A 6,387-nucleotide genomic window follows, 5' to 3' on the forward strand; every position below is an offset into this window, starting at 1 on the left:
AGCTCTCTCTAGGCCAAATTCTGCTCCTATCACATCACCTTAGGTAGGGCCGAATGGCCTAATTCTGCTCCCATCACTGATGGACATCAGACAGAGATTGACGTGCACCTCCTCCACTCCGATCGGCAAGACCAAGCCACCACCACCAATGAACATAACTCGTTTATTGTACAATTACAGTTAAATAACAATTAACAAGACTCTCCCCACCCCCCCACCCCCCCCCCCCCCACACCGTCACCTCCGGCCAGGGCTCCCTCTCCGGGGAGCGGGTGGGGAGGGGGGGGGGGGAGTTTCGAGCCCCCTCCTCACGCAGGGTCAGTAGGTGCTCTCGTGTCCCGTCAGGATGTACAGGTTGCTGTGAGCCCCAGGGTTATCGCTGGGGATACTCTGCAGGATAATGTCCCTGTGGGGGTGGGAGGGAAGCAACAGTTCAGTTCATCGTCCCGTGTACCGAGGTACAGCGAAAAGCTTTTGTGTTGCGCGCTAACCAGCCGGCGGAAAGACAGCGCACGATTACAATCGATCCATTTGAAAGGCTGGAGCGATTGGGCATGTATACACTGGAATTTAGAAGGATGAGGGGGGATCTTATTGAAACATATAAGATAATTAGGGGATTGGACACATTAGAGGCAGATAACATGTTCCCAATGTTGGGGGAGTCCAGAACAAGGGGCCACAGTTTGAGAATAAGGGGTCGGCCATTTAGAACGGAGATGAGGAAGAACTTTTTCAGTCAGAGGGTGGTGAAGGTGTGGAATTCTCTGCCTCAGAAGGCAGTGGAGGCCAGTTCGTTGGATGCTTTCAAGAGAGAGCTGGATAGAGCTCTTAAGGATAGCGGAGTGAGGGGGTATGGGGAGAAGGCAGGAACGGGGTACTGATTGAGAGTGATCAGCCATGATCGCATTGAATGGCGGTGCTGGCTCGAAGGGCTGAATGGCCTACTCCTGCACCTATTGTCTATTGTCTATTGTCTATTGTCTATTTACAGCGTGCAGATACAGGATAACATAGAAACATAGAAAATAGGTGCAGGAGTAGGCCATTCGGCCCTTCAAGCCTATACGTACCGCCATTCAATATGATCATGGCTGATCATCCAACTCAGTATCCCGTACCTGCCTTCTCTCCATACCCCCCTGATCCCTTTAGCCACAAGGGCCGCATCTAACTCCCTCTTAAATATAGCCAATGAACTGGCCTCAACTACCTTCTGTGGCAGAGAATTCCACAGATTCACCACTCTCTGTGTGAAGAAAAACGTTCTCATCTCGGTCCTAAAAGACTTCCCCCTTATCCTTAAGCTGTGACCCCTGGTTCTGGACTCCCCCAACATCGGGAACAATCTTCCCGCATCTAGCCTGTCCAACCCCTTAAGAATTTTATATGTTTCTATAAGATCCCCCCTCAGTCTTCTAAATTCCAGCGAGTACAAGCCGACAACCGGTTGGGTTTAGTTTAGTTTAGTTCAAGGGTTCCCAACCTGGGGTAAATTTATCCCCGGGGGGGTAAATCTCCCCTACCCCGGGGGTAGATTTGTTGATTCTGGATCTGTACGTATTGACTGAATGTGTTTGGTTCTGGTATACCGGTCGGCATCTGTTCATTAGTTGTTCATAAATAAGTTAAATAACATTGTATTGTGCTACGTATTTCACAAAATGCTGGAGTAACTCAGCGGGTCAGGCAGCATCTCAGGGGAGAAGGAATGGGTGACGTTTCGGGTCGAGACCCTTCTTCAGACTGATGTCAGGGGGGCGGGTCAAAGGAAGGATATAGGTGGAGACGGGAAGATAGAGGGAGAACTGGGAAGGAGGAGGGGAAGAGAGGGACAGAGGAACTATCTAAAGTTGGAGAAGTCGATGTTCATACCACTGGGCTGCAAACTGCCCAGGCGAAATATGAGGTGCTGTTCCTCCAATTTCCGGTGGGCCTCACTATGGCACTGGAGGAGGCCCATGACAGAAAGGTCAGGCTGGGAATGGGAGGGGGAGTTGAAGTGCTGGGCCACCGGGAGATCAGTTTGGCGAACGCGGACCGAGCGCAGGTGTTGAGCGAGGCGATCGCCGAACCTGCGTTTGGTTTCGCCGATGTAAATAAGTTGACATCTGGAGCAGCGGATGCAATAGATGAGGTTGGAGGAGGTGCAGGTGAACCTCTGTCTCACCTGGAAAGACTGTTTGGGTCCTTGGATGGAGTCGAGGGGGGAGGTAAAGGGACAGGTGTTGCATCTCGTGCGGTCGCAGGGGAAAGTGCCCGGGGATGGGGTGGTTTGGGTGGGAAGGGACGAGTGGACCAGGGAGTTACGGAGGGAACGGTCTCTGCGGAACGCAGAGAGGGGAGGGGATGTGAAGATGTGGGCTTGAAGCGATCGCTGAGCTATTGCTATTGTTATTTGAACTTAAAATAATAATGTTAAAAACAGTAGTTTAGAATTTCCCCTTTGTCGGTTGCTTTATAGACAATAGGTGCAGGAGGAGGCCATTCGGCCCTTCGAGCCTGTACGCACCGCCATTCAATGTGATCATGGCTGATCACTCTCATTCAGTACCCCGTTCCTGCTTTCTCCCCATACCCCCTGACTCCGCTATCCTTAAGAGCTCTATCCAGCTCTCTCTTGAATGCATTCAGAGAATTGGCCTCCACTGCCCTCTGAGGCAGAGAATTCCACAGATTCACAACTCTCTGACTGGGTAGAAGTGTTAAACTCAAATTACTGACGAAACAGGGTGGGGTAAGTTTACTTTCGAAAAGTTGCAAAGGGGTAAATGGGATGAAAAAGATCGGGAGCCCCTGGTTTAGTTGAAGCTAGGCTCTCTAGTTTAGTGTAGTTTAGTTCAGAGGTACAGTACGGAAACAGGCCCTTCGGCCCACCCAGTCCGCACCGACCAGCGACCCGACCCCCCACACACTAACACTATCCTACACACACACACACACACACACACACACACACACACCGACCAGCGACCCCCCCACACACTAACACTATCCTACACACACACACACACACACACACACACACACACACACACACCGACCAGCGACCCCCCCACACACTAACACTATCCTACACACACACACACACACACACACACACACACACACACCACACACACACACACCACCACCGACCAGCGACCCCCCACACACTAACACTATCCTACACACACACACACACACACACACACACACACACACACACACACCGACCAGCGACCCCCCACACACTAACACTATCCTACACACACACCGACCAGCGACCCCCCCCACACACTAACACTATCCTACACACACACACACACACACACACACACACACACCGACCAGCGACCCCCCCACACACTAACACTATCCTACACACACACACACACACCGACCAGCGACCCCGGCACACACCAACACTATCCTACACACACACTCCGACCAGCGATCCACACACACTAACACTATCCTACACACACACTCACCGACCAGCGATCCCCCCACACACCAACACTATCCTACACACACACTCCGACCAGCGACCCCCCCACACACTAACACTATCCTACACACACACTCCGACCCAGCGACCCCCCCACACACTAACACTATCCTACACACACACCAAGCCAATTCAGCTACAATTTACCAGAGGGGGTTACAGAGATGGGGAGAGGGGGGGGAGGGGGGTGTAGGGGGGGGGGGAGGGGGAGGGGGTTTAGGAGGCGGGGTGAGGGGGTGTAGGGGGGGAGGGGAGGGGGTTACAGACGATGATGGGTATGGGTGCCGGGGTAGATTCCCACCCACAGCGTGCCTCACCTCTGGGTGCCCAGAACCACCGGAACATTCGAGATTCATCTGTGATCTCCTGAGTTATCTGTGAGCGGGAGACACAACATCAATGATTACCCCCCTGTAAATCACTTGTCCCGACCCCACCCGTACTGTACCCCAGTGTTACACACACCCCCCATCCCCACCATACTGTACCCCAGTGTTACACACCCCCCCCCATCCCCACCATACTGTACCCCAGTGTTACACACACCCCCATCCCCACCATACTGTACCCCAGTGTTACACCCCCCCCCATCCCCACCATACTGTACCCCAGTGTTACACCCCCCCCCATCCCCACCGTACTGTACCCCAGTGTTACACACACCCCCATCCCCACCATACTGTACCCCAGTGTTACACACACCCCCATCCCCACCCGTACTGTACCCCAGGTTACACAACACCCCCATCCCCACCATACTGTACCCCAGTGTTACACACACCCCCATCCCCACCATACTGTACCCCAGTGTTACACACACCCCCATCCCCACCATACTGTACCCCAGTGTTACACACACCCCCATCCCCACCCGTACTGTACCCCAGTGTTACCACACCCCCATCCCCACCATACTGTACCCCAGTGTTACACACACCCCCATCCCCACCATACTGTACCCCAGTGTTACACACACACACACACACACACACACCCCCGTCCCCACCGGAACTGTACCCCAGTATTACACACACCCACCTGTACTGTACCCCAGTGTGACACACACACACACACACACCCATCCCCACAAGTACTGTACCCCCCCCAGTGTGACACACACACACACACCCATCCCCACAAGTACTGTACCCCAGTGTCACACACACACACACACCCGTCCCCACCGGAACTGTACCCCAGTGTCACACACACCCATCCCCACCAGTACTGTACCCCAGTGTTACACACACACACACACACCCGTCCCCACCGGAACTGTACCCCAGTGTCACACACACCCATCCCCACCTGTACTGTACCCCAGTGTCACACACACCCATCCCCACCAGTACTGTACCCCAGTGTTACACACACACACACACCCGTCCCCACCCGTACTGTACCCCAGTGTTACACACACACACACACACCCCCGTCCCCACCAGTACTGTACCCCGGTGGTTTTGGGGCCTACCTCTTTAGACTGGAGGCTTTGACCCTGCATGCCGTGAGTCCAGAAAACCAGCACACTGTCTTGCAGACAAACTGAAAGCAAAAGACGAGGGAATTTCTTTAGCCAGAGGGTGGTGAATCTGTGGGATTCTTTGCCACAGACGGCTGTGGAGGCCACAAGTCAGTGGGTATTTTTAAGAGAGAGAGATAGGCATGATTCTTGAAGACAGGCACAAAGTGCTGGAGTAGGTTAGGTGAGTGGGCAGATGCAGTATAATGTTATCCACTTTGGCGGCAAGAACAGGAAAGCAGACTATTATCTGAATGGTGGCCGATTAGGAGAAGGGGAGATGCATCGAGACCTGGGTGTCGTGGTGCACCAGTCATTGAAAGTAGGCATGCAGGTGCAGCAGGCGGTGAAGAAAGCCAATGGTACGTTGGCATTCATAGCGAGGGGATTTGAGTATAGGAGCAGGGAGGTTCTGCTGCAGTTGTACAGGGCATTGGTGAGACCGCACCTGGAGTATTGCGTACAGTTTTTGGTCTCCTAATCTGAGGGAAAGACATTCTGCCACAGAGGGAGTACAGAGAAGGTTCACCAGATTGATCCCTGGGATGGCAGGACTTTCATATGAAGAAAGACTGGATAGACTCGGCTTGTACTCGCTGGAATTTAGAAGACTGAGGGGGGATCTTATAGAAACTTACAAAATCTTAAGGGGTTGGACAGGCTAGATGGGGGAAGATTGTTCCCGATGTTGGGGGAGTCCAGAACCAGGGGTCACACAGTTTAAGGATAAGGGAGAAGTCTTTTAGGACCGAGATGAGAACGTTTTTTTCACACAGAGATGGTGAATCTGTGGAATTCTCTGCCACAGAAGGTAGTTGAGGCCAGTTCATTGGCTATATTTAAGAGGGAGTTAGATGTGGCCCTTGTGGCTAAAGGGATCAGGGGTATGGAGAGAAGGCAGGTACGGGATACTGAGCTGGATGATCAGCCATGATCATATTGAATGGCGGTGCGTACAGGCTCGAAGGGCCGAATGGCCTACTCCTGCACCTATTTTCTATGTTTCTAACTCAGCGGGTCAGGCAGCATCTCTGGAGAGAGGGAGTGGGTGACGTTTTGGGTCGAGACCTCATTCTTCAGATTGTTGATCAAGTGCGGGTGTCAGGGGTTATGGGGAGAAGGCAGGAGAATGGGGTTAGGGGGGAGAGATAGACCAGCCACGATGGGATGGCGGAGTGGACTGGATGGGCCGAATGGCCTAATTCTGCTCCTATCACTTATGAACTGCCACCCAGTGGGAGAGCCCAGTGCCCCCACCCCGTGGGTGAGCCCAGCGCCTCCACCCCGTGGGTGAGCCCAGCCCCCCACCCCAGGGTGCACTCACTCACCCACTGTCTGTACGCAGAAGTGGAAGCTCAGCTCAGCCGGCATTCTC

The 6,387-nt window shown here is 53.4% G+C and overlaps 1 long non-coding RNA gene across 1 annotated transcript; it reads right to left on the reverse strand.

Moving 5' to 3' along the window:
* Positions 1-3,806: 3,806 nt before the first annotated feature.
* LOC144609361 (uncharacterized) lies at positions 3,807-6,387 on the reverse strand. Its single transcript, XR_013549309.1, has 3 exons — positions 6,341-6,387; positions 4,965-5,035; positions 3,807-3,865 (listed from the first exon to the last, which is right to left on the reverse strand). It is a non-coding gene; the product is annotated as an uncharacterized LOC144609361 (long non-coding RNA).

This window comes from Rhinoraja longicauda, chromosome 34 (genome assembly GCF_053455715.1).
Source record: "Rhinoraja longicauda isolate Sanriku21f chromosome 34, sRhiLon1.1, whole genome shotgun sequence".
NCBI lineage: Eukaryota > Metazoa > Chordata > Chondrichthyes > Rajiformes > Arhynchobatidae > Rhinoraja > Rhinoraja longicauda.